Raw genomic sequence first — 21,270 nt, 5'->3', positions numbered from 1 at the left:
GCGTACTCGACAATCAAACTGTTTGAATCCCGCATGGGGCATTTTATTATAAACGGAATAATGAACGTGTATGCAAATAAACATACTGCATCAAAATAAATTGAAGGCAAGAAATAGGACATGCAGCATAAATCGTAGCCGAAATTTTCCAATTAGAATATGGCAGCCCTACCCGCATGGAAATAAACCACATGCTAAGTCCAGCTTGGAAAAATTACTTGAACTTATTACAGAATTTGTTATTATGCTACTTAATTGAAAGTATAACTCACTAAACAAATGTAGCGAGTACCCGCATGGAAATAAACCACATGCCAAGTCCAGCTTGGAAAAATTACTTGAACTCATTTGTACCATGTAACGAACTTGTAGTACTTGTGAAGTACTACTCAAAAAACGAATGTAGCGAGAAATCCATTCTTAGAAAGTCTTATTCTGGAGCATATTGTCCAAATCTGAGCAAGAAATCGGCCAATTTGGTAGACATACATTGAGCACTTTTGTCGCCTATTACGACATGTTGGACGAAAGCCAGAAGCTGAAAATCTTTCGGATACTTTAGGTCCCAGCATAATAGCATGCCATGATATTAATCAGCATATCAAAGACCGTATCATAGTCTTGACACAAAATTCTATGGCCGACAGGTAGAATCCAGCCCTGGATCTTGCCATTCTAGTGCTTTGCGACACCAACTGTGGAGGCTGTGATCTTTTGCAGTGGATTCGAGCATCTTGAGCCTGAAATATAAGTATTTTTTTTCAAAAATTCAAACAATGCATATGACTGTCAACAACAGGGGTGACATCTCTACACCAGTAATTCACTAAGTTATCTAGACACGCCGGACAATGTGAAAAATTTCACGCCCACTTACCGTAATGTCACAAAAGTTTATTGCATGGAACGTTATGACTTGCATGGAACGTTATGACTGTTACTGAGAAAATTCTCAAGAATAATATTCGGACTCTATGGAATTGTAGGTAAATGGCGAGAGAAGAGAGAAAACTTTTTGTTATCGACCACTGCTTTCCACCCCCGTCGTATGCTTTCATGCCCCTCAGTTCAAGAACCACTGCTGCACAGTCAGCTGCATGTATCAGCGATTGACATCATTATATAAACTTAGTTATAATCAAGTACCTGTTCCACTGACAATGCAGATACTGTGGACTTCTTTCTAGAGTTCATACTGGCGTCGGTCTTCTTCAACTGGACTCTGCCATCGGCGAATTGCGATTTTACTTTCAGCAGATTTTTCAGTTGATCATTCACACTAAACGTTTGGAGGATTTCACTGAGAGGGATCCCTTTCTTTGTTAGCGGAGCACGCCGGTATCCGTACAATTGCTTGAAAAGGGACACGATATTCTGCCATCTGCGGTCCTCGTTGTCGAATTCCTTTTGCAGCTGACGAGTCGCTTCTCCAACAGTCAACTTGAATCCACCTGAATATGTAAATATTAGTAGTGACACAATACTCAAGATGGCTTGGTGCTACCGAAAACAGGGTCTGGTCTATTTTCCTACCCACAACGCTGTAATGCCCATGAACAATGCCGGTCTATACCCACAGTACAAACTACGCTGTAATTAAAATGGCGCACATTACCAGACTATTTCTATATACTCACAGTACAAACTATGTTGTAATTAAACTGGCGCACACCACCAGACCACTTCTATATACGCACAGTACAAATTATGTTGTAATTAAACTGGCGCACACCACCAGACCACTTCTATATACGCACAGTACAAACTATGTTGTAATTAAACTGGCGCACATTACCGGACTTCTTACTCACAGTACAAACTATGTTGTAATTAAACTGTCACACACCACCGGACTACTTCAATATATTCACAGGACAAACTATGTTGTAATTAAACTGGCGCACACCACCAGACCACTTCTATATACGCACAGTACAAACTATGTTGTAATTAAACTGGCGCACACCACCAGACCACTTCTATATACGCACAGTAAAAACTATGTTGTAATTAAACTGGCGCACACCAACAGACCATTTCTATATACGCACAGTACAAACCATGTTGTAATTAAACTGGCCCACATTACCGGACTCCTTTTATATACTCGCAGTAATTTACCTGACACTGCTGACACGGAAGCGTTTTTGAAGGAGGAAGAAGGATGTTGTCTGAGAAGTCTGAGCGCTTTCAATTTCTGAGACAGTTTTGTGTTGATATTTTTCTAGAAAAAAATGAGATGATCAGTGCAAACGAATTTAGACCAATGAGACCAGTTTACTTTACCCAGGGGGGGGGTTCTGTAAGTCGATTGCATGGAACGTTATGACTGTTAATGAGAAAATTCTCAAGCATAAAATCCGGAGTATACACAGAACAATATGAATTGCACGTAAATGGCGAGAAGCGAGAAAACTTTGTTGTTGACCACTGCTTTTCACCCCCTTCAGATGCTTTCATGCCCCTCAGTTTAAGAGAGAAAGAGATATGATATTCTTTTACGCCTGCACCATCGGAGATGCTTCGACGACGAAGTTGCGATACGAGCGCGAGTTCATCTAGTCTGCACCCCCGTTTGTTTTCTCCTCCATGATATCCGTGATTGCTGAGCGCCTAGCAGGATAGCTGCGGATACCAATTTTCCAGTCTTCGGTATGACCCGGCCGGGGATCAAACCCACGACCTACCGATCGAAAAGCCGGACGCATAACCATTACACTATCTCGCTCACCACTGCCGCACAGTCAGCTGCATGTATCAGTGATTGACATCATTATATAAACTTATAATCACGTACCTGTTCCACTGACAATGCAGATACTGTGGACTTTTTTTTTAGAGTTCAGGCTGGCGTCGGTCTTCTTCCACTTTACTCTGCCATCGGCGAGTTGCCATTGTACTTTCAGCAGATTTTTCAGTTGATCATTCACACTGAACTGAAAAACAAAAAATCAATAAGTTATTATCAATCAGTTCTAAATCATAATAGCTTTGTAAGTCCCAATTTACCCTATCCAATGTATAAATCATTTATGTGTTATTAGTTTTCATCTCATCAATTGTAGTTAGTGCGATCAACTTCAAGAAATCTTCCCTGACCTGAGTAGTTATATAGATCGGTCGCACGCGGCTATGGGGTTCTTATGGGCCCGCTGGTGACTCGCCGCGAAACTCGTGTTGGTGATTCGCCCTTTTCGACCCCCCTATCGCTGGTGAGTCGCCATGTGTTCTTATGGGTGCGGTCGTGATTCGCCCTTTCAGGTATAGGCTGCGTCGGTGACTCGCCGCGAAAACTCGTGTTGGTGACTCGCCTTTTTTGCTATAGGCGGTGGCGGTGATTCGCCTGTCGTGTATTCTTACGGGTTCTGTGGTGATTTACCATGCGTTCTTACGGGCGTGGCGGTGATTCGCACTTTCAGGCATCTCTCGCGCGGTGTTGAATATGTACGAGTCACCAACAATAACCGCGCAAACGGAAACGTGGTTTGTTGTGAGGATTAAGCAGTGCGACCTATATTTCGAATGACCTGCGCGCTGAATTATTTCCGTGCAGTCGCTACTATCGATTATTACACTAGACCGGTCAGTGTGAAATAGTTTGATCGTAAATTATGATATATGATGTCGTAGTTTAGTCGTGTCAAATGACCGCTTTCCTCGCTATTGATTGCCACCTGAATAATACTTTCGGCTTATTCGCTGTTTCGCGCCTACAGAATAGTCTGCTGTTCACAGTCACAACCTCATCGCGATAGCGCAATTTTCACACCTCGATCAGTAGAACAACACTGCACTAACCCAGTTGTCGAATCACATAGGTCATACATATTACGTGAAATATTGTATTGTGGTATACAAATATGCAAACTATTCTTTCAATTCAACAAGTCTAGTTAACGAATCGATTTTCAAGCTACCGACACAGTTTTTAACACGAGTGAGTTGATATTTCTTCCCGGGTACGAGCGAGGCTTTGTTCCATTGATCCAAAACCACCTCGCCAGTATCATCCTTCAATGTAAAACTGTATAATTTCAACTCCTTTCCGGCGCCAGAATTGACCATCTTCTCCTCTCGAGAAACACAAGTGGCGGCGATCGAGACGTATTCATCTTTATTTCCGTATACCGATTCACAGGTCAATAATGGGTATTCTTCAGTCGTATGTCTCGATTTTCCATGTAGAGTTACTGACGAAGCCCGACCAAGTAATACAGCAGGTTTTCCAGTAAATTTATCAATTTGAACCCAACCGGATTTGACCATGAGTTTTTTTTCGTTTGGTGAATGCTTTCTCAATGTTCCCGAACAAATCACGATTGAAACACGTGAAAGATATCTCTTCGTTATTGCCGTCGATGAATATACCTTTGAGATATTGGCTAACGCCACCTCTTTTGGGTGATGAGACGAATTTGACACCGACGTGAAAATTTGAAGTTGCTCCGACTTGCATAGTGTTGACGCTGTTCGATGTCATATCGTTTGATAAAGCGGGAGTCATCAGTGTAACTCACTACACAAATCAAGTTGAATCGTATTTGAATGTATTGATTCGACCCAACTCAAATCCTATTAACGCGATCTGTTGAATCGAACGTAACCTGAATATTACTGACGCCAAAATTCACCCTCATCGGATCATTCACACATTCCACGCCGCTGTTTTAACACTTATAGAATCAATACCAACTATCTCTGACCCGATATTATTCAATCATTTTGGTAATTTGCCAACTTTAAATCCATTCGCGGGATGTACTAAAGGTAAATCCAAATAATCCAGAATGAAATATTTGGACTTTGACATTGTGTGAATTGAAATAGGATTGACAAACATGACTACCAACTTTGATCCAGCCACATTTCAAACTCAAAAGAATTATTCACAACATTAACAATTGTTAAAAATCTAGTTTCACTTACTTGATTATATCATTACAACTCACAAATTTGAATTAATTCATCCTGGTTGTATTCGTATGCTCTATCTTTTTATTCAATTGTAAAGGTTGTTACTATTCTGAAGACAAAGTATTTACTAATCGGCGCATATACGATTTGACTTGGACATATTATATTTTGAGTATACGAGATTTGAATATCTGAACAATAACTGAGAATTAATTTATCACAAATAAATCCGTATATTACAGCGTAAAAGATATTGGGGTGTCAGCAACTCTGTACGGTCGTAGTTACAACCGCATTAACTAATCTACCCAGGCAACTCGTCATGATCATTCCTGAAATCAACACAAACACGACCACTGACTTGAGTTAACCGCGAAACACCATCAAGTTTTAAATCCGCTTGCAGCTGACGGATTATTCGAATGCATCGATGGGGAATATTATTGAACTCGTCGGTATTGTTACTTCAACAAATTACACCGACTGCGAAAGTTAATATCGAATGGTAAGACTTGATCACATATTTGTTGATCACAGACATGACGAAAAAAAACATTACCGAGATTTTATAAACTAGTCATATTACTCTACACATCTATCAATATCAAAATGCGAGTCATCCAATTTTTCTACTAAAGTAACATTGCACTTTCGGATTCGAATTCGGTATAGTCATACAAATTGTATTAAATCCAACATCAAAACAAAAGGATTTTTTTTAGTTTATTGAAATCAAATCATTCGTCTTCGACTTGTGCTTTTCTAGATTACCCGCGACAATTCGTTTCGAGTGAGTTGTAACCAAAGTCAAGATATCTTTGTGTCCACAGATATGGAAGATGAATATAGCTAACACAATCACGAATCGACGTTTCAGAGTATTTCACGGGTGTAATAAACTTGTTAGTGTCACCTATCTAAAAGTACGCACGCGTTCGATTTCCATACCGACTGTTGCGATGTTTAGGATTCACTTACAATAACCACGGGTGAGGATTTAACATCAATGTCGTTACTGTCGGAATTTGCGACAGAGAATTGAAACATATGCACTTTACAGAGTGTGAAAATATCACTTTGAGTATCGAGTACCGTTCGAAGCTAGCGATCAATTCTTAATCATTTCAGTAACTCCCCATTGTGCGTGCTAAATGTAAAATATCGCGAGGTTATACACTCTAAGACTTTGATTATTGTAAAAGTAAATTGTGATATGTTTGTTAGATGCATCCAATTCAACTAGAAGTGTCTAGTATCCAACAGTCGTAATATCAAAAAAGTACTTGCTACGCTGTAATCCACTTAACGTGTTTTGTATTGTTGTTCATTTGTAGTATTGATTGTTTTTGAACCCTCAAATAATAATTCCCGACATGAAACTAAGCCGCCGAATATCGTTACCATCACAAAGAAACAATTTGCACGATGTTTACTAAATGTATCCTATAGTTAGGTGTACTGGAATTATTTGTAAAACACACACACACACACACACACACACACACACACACACACGATCAGAGAAATTGGAAATTTTTCCGTTGTCATTCGCTAAAGTAAATGTCATCACAATACTCTGTCACTAAAAGACGTTACTTGGACGTGCTTGAATTCTAGACATAGTTCTGATTTACCCAACACAAGACCCAAGGACAACCCTAGTTTCAGCCGAACACAGATATCCAAAATATCACACACTTCGCTATTCCTAAAGCACAAACACACGATACAAAATAATACTTGTTGTGTTGTTGCGGCATCATCACTCAACAATATCACCCTCAATACAAATGATGTTTATGTGTAACATGCTATTGATTTGAACCACACCCACCTGACGGAAGAGGATTTACTCAATCTTTACAAAATGGATATTGACCAACATCACATCACCGGATTGTATCTGTTTCGCTGGATACGAGTTATGTTAGTTTAACAGTAAACAAATTTCACCCTCTTGGATTATGAACTCAATGCGTTAGCAGTCATTCAATATTTTGTTTGTGTCAACTAGTTACTTGGTATGTTACTCCACAACTCTTACAAAAGTACGAAGGATATTAACATCGCACTAAGTAATTAACTTTACTCGATATTCTCGCATTACGAAACTAAAGAATGGTTGGTTAGACTCTACAAACTGTTTCGATATCACAAGACCTTTATTGTCTGAATGGGTGTTCATGTGTCTTAAGAACCAAATAGTTCAACACAGCACTAGTACCAACAGAAACATCAGAGTTGTTTACACAAAAGTTTGTATGCGTGCAGTATGCGAATACCATGTGTAAGTCCAGCACAATTGTGGTATCCATCCGGGTTTAGTTAACACAATTTACGACACCGAGGTCACCTCATCTTTCGTAAGACAACAAACCAACCAAGGTTTCAGGATATGTCCGTGTCATAGCAATAAATCAGCTACTCCAACAACAGAGTACATATGTTTTCTAGTTACGGCGCTTACATCTTACACACAAATCAATCTACTTTGCTAACAAAAAGTGCTGGGTCATCAAGTGATTACCCTAACAACAAAACAGCTAAACGTACTATCATACAAAATGGCCGTTATAGTCACCAACGGTACATGGTACAAGTAACAAGTCTCGAGAATTCAGTTATTGAAAAAACATGAAAGTGTTTCTCCTGCGCCAAGTCGTTATGTTGACGAAAGCGTATATTGTAATATCATGATCGATTTGCATTCGTTGGTCACAAAATGTCACTACTCTAAATAATTATTTTTCACTCAAACACAAACGCATACTTGTCGCCAATCGTTTTCATCAAGCACGAGTTCAAGAAACCTGCTACGACATGAATTGTTATTTTTTTATGTTGTGTAAATAGGTAATAATTAATTTTAGTAACACTATATCAACATCATCTAGTTGCGCGAATAGATTTACACGTAGTCTTGTGGTTTTAATCGAAGTATACAGCACGGTCTAATGTAGAGTCATCTCTACTGTACAGCAACTCGGTAATCGAAATGCATTAAAATTTAAACAACGATCTTGTTTCGTCGCACCAAAAATATGTTTACTATCGCGATACTCTGCACAGGTCGTGTAAATCCTTTTCACACTCGTAATAGTATACCAACAGCTACCGGCGACAACGTTTAACAATACCAACGACACTAAAAAACGATACCTACCCAAGTAAAATTACCATTTTCACCTGGAGGTCGGTCGTTACCCGAGTAGAAATACCATTGTCCTTTGGAGATTTATCGTTTACCCAGTGTAACAATCCCCTTTTCACTTGGAAATATATTTTTGACCTGGATAACATACCTTTTTCACTTGGAAATATATTTTTTCTCTGGGTAACAAACCCCTTTTCCTTTGGAAATCTATTTTTTCTCTGGGTAACAAACCTTTTTCACTTGGAAATATATTTTTTCTCTGGTTAACAAACCTTTTTCACTTGGAAATATATTTTTTCTCTGGGTAACAAACCCCTTTTCCTTTGGAAATCTATTTTTTCTCTGGGTAACAAACCTTTTTCACTTGGAAATATATTTTTTCTCTGGTTAACAAACCTTTTTCACTTGGAAATATATTTTTCTCTGGTTAACAAACCTTTTTCACTTGGAAATATATTTTTTCTCTGGGTAACAAACCTTTTTCACTTGGAAATATATTTTTTCCCTGGGTAACAAACCTTTTTCCCTGAGCAACAAACCATTTTTACTTGGTGGTCCGTCGTTTACCCGAGTAAAAATATCATTTTCCTTTAGATATCCAGCGTTTACCCAGTGTAACAATACATTTTCACTTGGAAATCTGTCATTTACCTGAGTACCAATACCGTTTCACTTGGAAATCTATCATTTTCCTGGGTAACAATACCATTTTCGTTTTGAAAACTAACCACCACACCGGGTCAATTTGATATTTTTGGATATTGTTACAACCGACAGTGACAACATATACACCAACAGCGACTCCGATACATTTGTGTAATCGAATTTTCACTTGTTCTGGTGCATCCCATCAAAATCGACGGTTAGCCACACACACACACACACACACACAATAACAACGCGCTATTTCGACATGACTGCAATGTCCGGGTTCGTGCTTTAGATTTTCCAGAATCAATCCGTCTAAAGTTGTAATCCCCCCCGACTTTGTTAACTGGTTAATACACGGATAACAATCTTCGGAAAATGTAGGAACGCATGCTACCCATCGTGCGCACGATTCCAGGTTACTTGTGATTAATTTCCTTGCTCACCCTATACAGATTATACGTACAGGGATATGTAGCGGTAATCGGTTTGGTCAATACATATCGCCCCATTCAGTATGGAATTACAAACCCAATACAGGTCAGTTCATAACCGGATCCGGATATTCAATGCAAAGCGATAAAGCAGAACCAATGACCAAATGTAATTAAACATATAGATTCACAACCCTTGATTTTTTTTTCGTGAAAAATGACAATACATATCGAATATACTTTACGATGGTTCAACCCTACCAAGTATTCACGTAAATGTGGTTTATGACATTACATACAATGTGTCGGTGTACAAATGTTGGGTGTTTATGCACACATCGGTATGACCCATAGACAACATCATCATACCCTCCAGGACTTCGTTATTACATAGTGAGGTCAATAAAATCAATCGGAGGCATAGACGACAGAAGGCTTGGAGATCCAATGTAAAATTCAGACAAACAAACGGATATATTTGTCCATCTTGGTTATTTACTCAACTACCATTGGTGCTCTCGATACAGCGAACGGTACAGTATGCAACGCATATCATTAGAGTGATATATCCACAGGTAAATATGGGGCCTGGCCACAATAATTGTACGACGCCGACAAATCGATGCACGCAAGGTGTGATTGATAATAATTGTTTCATGTGTCAAAGAGACAGCACTCTCTCGTAAAGGTTAGCAGATCCCACAGAAACACACCTTGGATTACATTATCAAATCGATTTTAAACTTAAACCGAATCACTGGTGTTGAGAGTAGTGATATCCGATTTTTCGAATATTCATATCGACTTAGTGAACGATCGGTAACGACACTTATCATAAACATTATGAATATTAGTAATTCCAGTCGTATCTATCTTGTGTTGTTACAAGTTGCTAAAACCATCGAGTGAATCAGTGAACGGATAGTAATCTGGGTTAAATCTCGATACAATTATTGTGGCCAGGCCCCATATTTACCTGTGGATATATCACTCTAATGATATGCGTTGCATACTGTACCGTTCGCTGTATCGAGAGCACCAATGGTAGTTGAGTAAATAACCAAGATGGACAAATATATCCGTTTGTTTGTCTGAATTTTACATTGGATCTCCAAGCCTTCTGTCGTCTATGCCTCCGATTGATTTTATTGACCTCACTATGTAATAACGAAGTCCTGGAGGGTATGATGATGTTGTCTATGGGTCATACCGATGTGTGCATAAACACCCAACATTTGTACACCGACACATTGTATGTAATGTCATAAACCACATTTACGTGAATACTTGGTAGGGTTGAACCATCGTAAAGTATATTCGATATGTATTGTCATTTTTCACGAAAAAAAAATCAAGGGTTGTGAATCTATATGTTTAATTACATTTGGTCATTGGTTCTGCTTTATCGCTTTGCATTGAATATCCGGATCCGGTTATGAACTGACCTGTATTGGGTTTGTAATTCCATACTGAATGGGGCGATATGTATTGACCAAACCGATTACCGCTACATATCCCTGTACGTATAATCTGTATAGGGTGAGCAAGGAAATTAATCACAAGTAACCTGGAATCGTGCGCACGATGGGTAGCATGCGTTCCTACATTTTCCGAAGATTGTTATCCGTGTATTAACCAGTTAACAAAGTCGGGGGGGATTACAACTTTAGACGGATTGATTCTGGAAAATCTAAAGCACGAACCCGGACATTGCAGTCATGTCGAAATAGCGCGTTGTTATTGTGTGTGTGTGTGTGTGTGTGTGGCTAACCGTCGATTTTGATGGGATGCACCAGAACAAGTGAAAATTCGATTACACAAATGTATCGGAGTCGCTGTTGGTGTATATGTTGTCACTGTCGGTTGTAACAATATCCAAAAATATCAAATTGACCCGGTGTGGTGGTTAGTTTTCAAAACGAAAATGGTATTGTTACCCAGGAAAATGATAGATTTCCAAGTGAAACGGTATTGGTACTCAGGTAAATGACAGATTTCCAAGTGAAAATGTATTGTTACACTGGGTAAACGCTGGATATCTAAAGGAAAATGATATTTTTACTCGGGTAAACGACGGACCACCAAGTAAAAATGGTTTGTTGCTCAGGGAAAAAGGTTTGTTACCCAGGGAAAAAATATATTTCCAAGTGAAAAAGGTTTGTTACCCAGAGAAAAAATATATTTCCAAGTGAAAAAGGTTTGTTAACCAGAGAAAAATATATTTCCAAGTGAAAAAGGTTTGTTAACCAGAGAAAAAATATATTTCCAAGTGAAAAAGGTTTGTTACCCAGAGAAAAAATAGATTTCCAAAGGAAAAGGGGTTTGTTACCCAGAGAAAAAATATATTTCCAAGTGAAAAAGGTTTGTTAACCAGAGAAAAAATATATTTCCAAGTGAAAAAGGTTTGTTACCCAGAGAAAAAATAGATTTCCAAAGGAAAAGGGGTTTGTTACCCAGAGAAAAAATATATTTCCAAGTGAAAAAGGTATGTTATCCAGGTCAAAAATATATTTCCAAGTGAAAAGGGGATTGTTACACTGGGTAAACGATAAATCTCCAAAGGACAATGGTATTTCTACTCGGGTAACGACCGACCTCCAGGTGAAAATGGTAATTTTACTTGGGTAGGTATCGTTTTTTAGTGTCGTTGGTATTGTTAAACGTTGTCGCCGGTAGCTGTTGGTATACTATTACGAGTGTGAAAAGGATTTACACGACCTGTGCAGAGTATCGCGATAGTAAACATATTTTTGGTGCGACGAAACAAGATCGTTGTTTAAATTTTAATGCATTTCGATTACCGAGTTGCTGTACAGTAGAGATGACTCTACATTAGACCGTGCTGTATACTTCGATTAAAACCACAAGACTACGTGTAAATCTATTCGCGCAACTAGATGATGTTGATATAGTGTTACTAAAATTAATTATTACCTATTTACACAACATAAAAAAATAACAATTCATGTCGTAGCAGGTTTCTTGAACTCGTGCTTGATGAAAACGATTGGCGACAAGTATGCGTTTGTGTTTGAGTGAAAAATAATTATTTAGAGTAGTGACATTTTGTGACCAACGAATGCAAATCGATCATGATATTACAATATACGCTTTCGTCAACATAACGACTTGGCGCAGGAGAAACACTTTCATGTTTTTTCAATAACTGAATTCTCGAGACTTGTTACTTGTACCATGTACCGTTGGTGACTATAACGGCCATTTTGTATGATAGTACGTTTAGCTGTTTTGTTGTTAGGGTAATCACTTGATGACCCAGCACTTTTTGTTAGCAAAGTAGATTGATTTGTGTGTAAGATGTAAGCGCCGTAACTAGAAAACATATGTACTCTGTTGTTGGAGTAGCTGATTTATTGCTATGACACGGACATATCCTGAAACCTTGGTTGGTTTGTTGTCTTACGAAAGATGAGGTGACCTCGGTGTCGTAAATTGTGTTAACTAAACCCGGATGGATACCACAATTGTGCTGGACTTACACATGGTATTCGCATACTGCACGCATACAAACTTTTGTGTAAACAACTCTGATGTTTCTGTTGGTACTAGTGCTGTGTTGAACTATTTGGTTCTTAAGACACATGAACACCCATTCAGACAATAAAGGTCTTGTGATATCGAAACAGTTTGTAGAGTCTAACCAACCATTCTTTAGTTTCGTAATGCGAGAATATCGAGTAAAGTTAATTACTTAGTGCGATGTTAATATCCTTCGTACTTTTGTAAGAGTTGTGGAGTAACATACCAAGTAACTAGTTGACACAAACAAAATATTGAATGACTGCTAACGCATTGAGTTCATAATCCAAGAGGGTGAAATTTGTTTACTGTTAAACTAACATAACTCGTATCCAGCGAAACAGATACAATCCGGTGATGTGATGTTGGTCAATATCCATTTTGTAAAGATTGAGTAAATCCTCTTCCGTCAGGTGGGTGTGGTTCAAATCAATAGCATGTTACACATAAACATCATTTGTATTGAGGGTGATATTGTTGAGTGATGATGCCGCAACAACACAACAAGTATTATTTTGTATCGTGTGTTTGTGCTTTAGGAATAGCGAAGTGTGTGATATTTTGGATATCTGTGTTCGGCTGAAACTAGGGTTGTCCTTGGGTCTTGTGTTGGGTAAATCAGAACTATGTCTAGAATTCAAGCACGTCCAAGTAACGTCTTTTAGTGACAGAGTATTGTGATGACATTTACTTTAGCGAATGACAACGGAAAAATTTCCAATTTCTCTGATCGTGTGTGTGTGTGTGTGTGTGTGTGTGTGTGTGTGTGTGTTTTACAAATAATTCCAGTACACCTAACTATAGGATACATTTAGTAAACATCGTGCAAATTGTTTCTTTGTGATGGTAACGATATTCGGCGGCTTAGTTTCATGTCGGGAATTATTATTTGAGGGTTCAAAAACAATCAATACTACAAATGAACAACAATACAAAACACGTTAAGTGGATTACAGCGTAGCAAGTACTTTTTTGATATTACGACTGTTGGATACTAGACACTTCTAGTTGAATTGGATGCATCTAACAAACATATCACAATTTACTTTTACAATAATCAAAGTCTTAGAGTGTATAACCTCGCGATATTTTACATTTAGCACGCACAATGGGGAGTTACTGAAATGATTAAGAATTGATCGCTAGCTTCGAACGGTACTCGATACTCAAAGTGATATTTTCACACTCTGTAAAGTGCATATGTTTCAATTCTCTGTCGCAAATTCCGACAGTAACGACATTGATGTTAAATCCTCACCCGTGGTTATTGTAAGTGAATCCTAAACATCGCAACAGTCGGTATGGAAATCGAACGCGTGCGTACTTTTAGATAGGTGACACTAACAAGTTTATTACACCCGTGAAATACTCTGAAACGTCGATTCGTGATTGTGTTAGCTATATTCATCTTCCATATCTGTGGACACAAAGATATCTTGACTTTGGTTACAACTCACTCGAAACGAATTGTCGCGGGTAATCTAGAAAAGCACAAGTCGAAGACGAATGATTTGATTTCAATAAACTAAAAAAAATCCTTTTGTTTTGATGTTGGATTTAATACAATTTGTATGACTATACCGAATTCGAATCCGAAAGTGCAATGTTACTTTAGTAGAAAAATTGGATGACTCGCATTTTGATATTGATAGATGTGTAGAGTAATATGACTAGTTTATAAAATCTCGGTAATGTTTTTTTTCGTCATGTCTGTGATCAACAAATATGTGATCAAGTCTTACCATTCGATATTAACTTTCGCAGTCGGTGTAATTTGTTGAAGTAACAATACCGACGAGTTCAATAATATTCCCCATCGATGCATTCGAATAATCCGTCAGCTGCAAGCGGATTTAAAACTTGATGGTGTTTCGCGGTTAACTCAAGTCAGTGGTCGTGTTTGTGTTGATTTCAGGAATGATCATGACGAGTTGCCTGGGTAGATTAGTTAATGCGGTTGTAACTACGACCGTACAGAGTTGCTGACACCCCAATATCTTTTACGCTGTAATATACGGATTTATTTGTGATAAATTAATTCTCAGTTATTGTTCAGATATTCAAATCTCGTATACTCAAAATATAATATGTCCAAGTCAAATCGTATATGCGCCGATTAGTAAATACTTTGTCTTCAGAATAGTAACAACCTTTACAATTGAATAAAAAGATAGAGCATACGAATACAACCAGGATGAATTAATTCAAATTTGTGAGTTGTAATGATATAATCAAGTAAGTGAAACTAGATTTTTAACAATTGTTAATGTTGTGAATAATTCTTTTGAGTTTGAAATGTGGCTGGATCAAAGTTGGTAGTCATGTTTGTCAATCCTATTTCAATTCACACAATGTCAAAGTCCAAATATTTCATTCTGGATTATTTGGATTTACCTTTAGTACATCCCGCGAATGGATTTAAAGTTGGCAAATTACCAAAATGATTGAATAATATCGGGTCAGAGATAGTTGGTATTGATTCTATAAGTGTTAAAACAGCGGCGTGGAATGTGTGAATGATCCGATGAGGGTGAATTTTGGCGTCAGTAATATTCAGGTTACGTTCGATTCAACAGATCGCGTTAATAGGATTTGAGTTGGGTCGAATCAATACATTCAAATACGATTCAACTTGATTTGTGTAGTGAGTTACACTGATGACTCCCGCTTTATCAAACGATATGACATCGAACAGCGTCAACACTATGCAAGTCGGAGCAACTTCAAATTTTCACGTCGGTGTCAAATTCGTCTCATCACCCAAAAGAGGTGGCGTTAGCCAATATCTCAAAGGTATATTCATCGACGGCAATAACGAAGAGATATCTTTCACGTGTTTCAATCGTGATTTGTTCGGGAACATTGAGAAAGCATTCACCAAACGAAAAAAAACTCATGGTCAAATCCGGTTGGGTTCAAATTGATAAATTTACTGGAAAACCTGCTGTATTACTTGGTCGGGCTTCGTCAGTAACTCTACATGGAAAATCGAGACATACGACTGAAGAATACCCATTATTGACCTGTGAATCGGTATACGGAAATAAAGATGAATACGTCTCGATCGCCGCCACTTGTGTTTCTCGAGAGGAGAAGATGGTCAATTCTGGCGCCGGAAAGGAGTTGAAATTATACAGTTTTACATTGAAGGATGATACTGGCGAGGTGGTTTTGGATCAATGGAACAAAGCCTCGCTCGTACCCGGGAAGAAATATCAACTCACTCGTGTTAAAAACTGTGTCGGTAGCTTGAAAATCGATTCGTTAACTAGACTTGTTGAATTGAAAGAATAGTTTGCATATTTGTATACCACAATACAATATTTCACGTAATATGTATGACCTATGTGATTCGACAACTGGGTTAGTGCAGTGTTGTTCTACTGATCGAGGTGTGAAAATTGCGCTATCGCGATGAGGTTGTGACTGTGAACAGCAGACTATTCTGTAGGCGCGAAACAGCGAATAAGCCGAAAGTATTATTCAGGTGGCAATCAATAGCGAGGAAAGCGGTCATTTGACACGACTAAACTACGACATCATATATCATAATTTACGATCAAACTATTTCACACTGACCGGTCTAGTGTAATAATCGATAGTAGCGACTGCACGGAAATAATTCAGCGCGCAGGTCATTCGAAATATAGGTCGCACTGCTTAATCCTCACAACAAACCACGTTTCCGTTTGCGCGGTTATTGTTGGTGACTCGTACATATTCAACACCGCGCGAGAGATGCCTGAAAGTGCGAATCACCGCCACGCCCGTAAGAACGCATGGTAAATCACCACAGAACCCGTAAGAATACACGACAGGCGAATCACCGCCACCGCCTATAGCAAAAAAGGCGAGTCACCAACACGAGTTTTCGCGGCGAGTCACCGACGCAGCCTATACCTGAAAGGGCGAATCACGACCGCACCCATAAGAACACATGGCGACTCACCAGCGATAGGGGGGTCGAAAAGGGCGAATCACCAACACGAGTTTCGCGGCGAGTCACCAGCGGGCCCATAAGAACCCCATAGCCGCGTGCGACCGATCTATATAACTACTGACCTGTAAAAATACGAGTTTTTCGAGTATTATATTAGGAACTGGCACTATATATTCTTTGTGGCGGTATAAAAGGCACATAATTCCTACCCCAAATCATTCATGTTGTGACATCAGAATGAGTGATACAGGAATACTATCCTCGACCCTAATACTAAATTCAGAGTCAATACACTAACCCGCACTCGATATCGCAGAAGCCTAATGATAAATCATACATGCGCTCACCAGTCTGATGTCATCTAAGGTAGAGAACGTTTGCAGAATTTCATTGAGAGGGATCCCTTTCTTCGTTAGCTGAGCACGCCGGTGTCCGTACAATTGTTTGAAAAGAGTCACGATTTTCTGCCAGTTGCAGTCCTCGTTGTCAAATTCCTTTTGCAGCTGACGAGTCGCCGCTTCTCCAACAGTCAACTTGAATCCCCCTGAATGTGTTAATATTAGTATAGTGACACAATACTCAAGATGGCTTGGTGCTACCGCAAACAGGGTCTGGTCTAATTTCCTACCCACAACGCTCTAATGCCCATGAACAATGCCGGTCTGCTTCTATACCCACAGTACAAACTACGCTGTAATTAAACCGGCGCAAATCACCGGACGACTTCGATATACTCACAGTACAAACTACCCTGTAATTAACCGGCGCACATCACCGTAATACTTCTATATACTCACAGTACAAACTACATTGAAATTAGACCGGCGCACATCACCGGACTACGTCTATATACTCACAGTACAAACTGCGTTGTAATTAACCGGCGCAAATCACTGGACTACTTCTATATACTCACAGTACAAACTACATTGAAATTAAACCGGCGCAAATCACCGGACTACTTATCTATATACTCACAGTACAAACTACATTGAAATTAAACCGGCGCACATCACCGTACTACTTCTATATACTTACAGTACAAACTACGTTGTAATTAAACCGGCGCACATCACCGGACTACTTCTATATACTCACAGTACAAACTATGTTGTAATTAAACCGGCGCACATCACCGGACTACTTCTATATACTCACAGTACAAACTATGTACTTCTATACCCACATCACATATTATTTAGTAATTTACCGGACACTGCTGACACGGAAGCGTTTTTGAAGGAAGAAGGACGTTGTCTGAGAAGTCTGAGCGCTCTCAATTTCTGAGACAGTTTCGTGTTGATATTTTTCTAGAAAAAAATGAGATGATCAGTGCAAATGAATTTAGACCAATGAGACCAGTTTACTTTATCCAGGGGGGGGGGGTTCCGTAAGGTAGATCCTAAGCACAGATACTTTTCCACAAGTGCCTTCATAAAACTTTCGATACGATGACTTATTGGTCATGTCACCATTGTTCAGGATGTGATTTGCACACTGCTCCACTACAAGGTTGATGACTTCATAAGCTGTACGTTGCTTCACGCTAGTTCAACTTTCACACTGAATTCCGGCAAGGGCATCGGAGGATCGAGGTGCCCCATACTGCATGGTGGCTGTTAATTGATGAAAATATGAGTTGGTGTCTTACTAGAATAATGTGGATATTTACCATATCATCCAGACAGCTAAATGCATTGCAAAATTTGATCAAATACTTACTGGCATAGCTGCTTCTGAAGAAGCTAAATCACAACGGACTGACGGCTCTACGGGCACTGTGTTATCTAAATCGTCATTGACTGACGGCTCTACCAGCATGGTGGTATCTAAATCCTCATCAACCGACGCTTCTCCCGGCAAGGTGGTATCCGATTCAGCAATCGAGGCTGATTCATCGGACATATTGTTTTGATCTTGATTTGTTGACAACTTTTTCCATAACTGAAACAACAAGACTTAGTTGCATGAACACATTTCAGTTGATTAGCTTCTTACTTCTTGCAGATTCAACAGATGGCGCGTCACACCAATGATGAATATTTGCCAAAAGTCTTAATTACAAGCTTGCACGTATAAATCAGACTCGGATGGTCCTTGTGACGTTTCGAGAAATTTTTTGTAATCCGATCTGAACTCCCAACGAACAGGCACAGCCAACATGATTTTTCATCTGACATTTACGACACTCTAATATAATTATTTCTAGACAAAATGAAAAGAAAAACATTCTAGATCACAATTCGTACCACCATTGAACCCCCTACAAGATGCATCGATCACAACTGCTCACTAAATTGTGTAGATTACCATCGCTAGTAGGGCTGGGCAAAATCGAGTGCCATAGTGCATCGATGGATCACGACTCATGCTTCAAGTTGAGTATTCTAGGACCACTCATTCATTATGACAACATAACAGAATGTAAATTGACAAGATTCAAAGCTTTTTACTATGTTTGGTACGCTGCAATACGGCCAATCAATGCTAACACAGTAGAAATAAGTATCACAACTTCAATTCCCGTTGAAAAATTGATACTCATGGCGAAGAGCGTCTCATACTTCAAAATATCGTCTTCTTCCACTACACTCAAATCAGGTAAATTGATACTCATTCAAAATCCGCGTACTATAATCATTGTGCCCAGCCCTAATCGCTAGTTAAGCAATGTTTCAAGTTTAAAGCGGAGAGCTATAGCTATAGCTGTTATAACAGCCTGGCATATTACTGCTATGCGTGAGCTATATACAGATTAGGATCGTACTTTATATCAGATATCTATATAACAGGGTACATTAATGCTAAAGCTATTTATCTACCTTCTAATATCTTGATATGGCGCGATGCATGCAACACCGTTACTCACCAAGAAAGTTTTCAAATCTGCAGCACAATCAATTCCTGTCTTGTCCCCGGCACGTTGAATCGCAAAAGAGCGAGACGGGCAACACAGAACTTACGCAAAGCGGAAAAAAAGAGAAATTTTCTCTATAGCGCCTAGCTTTTTTCGCTGCCATGCGCTGAAAGCTCTCCTTTGTGATGCCTCAAGCGGATAATTTCGCGATTCTGGGATCTCAAATTGACAGTGCTGTCTATTCTCTCAAAGCCGCGCACAATAAAGAAACGGTGATTTACTCTCTCCTAATCGTAAAATGGCCGAGCAAGCGGGGTAAATATGCCTGGTCGCCCCTAAGGTGTGATGTAACAATCGTATCTATATCTGAACTCGATTACCGTAATACGCGTTTAGTCGACCTTTGCTGGTGTAGGTCGATTTTGATGGTGTTTCACGCCATGAAAACTCTTGAAACTTGGTATGTCATGTCGTGATGGTGGTATTTAACACTGTCCTAAGTTTCAGTGTTTCTACTTAAAGTTTAGGGTAGTAATTCCGTTTCCGAAGTTGAGTGTGTGCTGATCCGTCATGTATCGTGAACAGATTTTACTCAAAAGCCGGTATTGGTATCCATTGATTTTGACGATGTTCAATACTGAGATCGGTTATGAAATTTGGCACGGTATATCTTAATGTTAGTATCGAACGCTGTACCAAGTTTCAAGTTTGTCACTGAACTGTGTTAGTGGTAATTTCGCTTCCTAATTCGAATGAGAGCTGACTCGTCATTTATCGCTTACAGATTATGCGCATTGCGCAAAGCCGGTATTGGTATCTATTGATTTTTACGATGCTCCTTACCTAGATCCGTCATAAGCTTTTGCATGTTATGTCTTGGCTTTAGTATCGAACGCTGTGCCAAGTCTCAAGGTTGATACTCAGTGATTAGGGCAGTAATTTCGTTATCAAGGTCGAGTATGGTAGAGATGTGCTCCGATCTGACACTTTAGCATACAACGTATTGCGGATTTCACGCAAAAGCCGGTGTATCTGCGGTAGCGTTAACTGAGATGATGATATCATTCTCAGTTTGCATTCAAATATTTACTTTGATATTGTATTCTCCAATGTCAATTTCACCGTGAAATTGTGGCCTTGAAGCCATTTGCTCACAACCCCCTGCTGTCAATCGCGATAGTTATTTCGTGTTCGATGGGGGCTAACAGTTGATCACTTCAGTAAATTTTGCGCTAAATTCGGTGTTGGTCTGTTCGCATTAATTTTGACAGTGTACCATACCGAAAAGGGCCATGAGACCACTTCTCGATGATGTCATGTAACAGTGTACTAAGTAAGCTTTCATCCACGTATTTTTTTGGTAATATATTTTCCAAAGGCGATTTCGCAGTAGACCTATAGACAGTAATAAAGCCGTATGTGTCGTGTTACAGTCTCCAGTTTCAAGGCCAAAATCTCCTATGCTGTACCGAGACCGAATTTCCGAGGCTGCTATTCTTAGTTCTTCAGAATGATGTTTTGGATTCAATATGACAGGCCCAATCTATGAGATAACAATTGTGTATCTGTCCGGTTGACCTTTCCAGTTAGGCTTACGCTATCTCTCGAGTTATAGTCATTTCCAGGTCTAGCGCGATCATAAACCGTGTTGAATCTTTGTTCCGTACGCCGTTTACGCAGTTACCACACTTCAAGTCACAGCTCACCGGCGAACCTCTCGTGGCACATACGTTAAAATCACTGTTGCCGGCTAATTCATGTCACCGAACCATAGGTTCACCAT

General features: G+C 39.2%; 1 long non-coding RNA gene across 3 annotated transcripts; it reads right to left on the bottom strand.

The window, feature by feature from the left end:
* Positions 1–18: 18 nt before the first annotated feature.
* LOC145459662 (uncharacterized) lies at positions 19–19,441 on the bottom strand. 3 transcript variants are annotated; one of them, XR_013921519.1, is made up of 8 exons: positions 18,353–19,441; positions 17,841–18,246; positions 16,978–17,174; positions 3,010–3,099; positions 2,122–2,936; positions 1,349–1,451; positions 1,147–1,279; positions 19–740 (listed from the first exon to the last, which is right to left on the bottom strand). It is a non-coding gene; the product is annotated as an uncharacterized LOC145459662 (long non-coding RNA). The 3 variants fall into 3 exon arrangements; XR_013921520.1 differs by having other exon boundaries at positions 1,147–1,451; positions 18,353–18,574; positions 18,629–19,441; XR_013921518.1 differs by having other exon boundaries at positions 1,147–1,451.
* Between the last annotated feature and the right edge of the window lie 1,829 nt (positions 19,442–21,270).

Source organism: Botryllus schlosseri, unplaced genomic scaffold, assembly GCF_051294905.1.
Source record: "Botryllus schlosseri isolate E-star unplaced genomic scaffold, Bs_hap1 Bs17a, whole genome shotgun sequence".
Lineage (NCBI taxonomy): Eukaryota > Metazoa > Chordata > Ascidiacea > Stolidobranchia > Styelidae > Botryllus > Botryllus schlosseri.
Note: the sequence above shows the minus strand (reverse complement) of the source record. Positions and strands in the feature narration are given on the sequence as shown.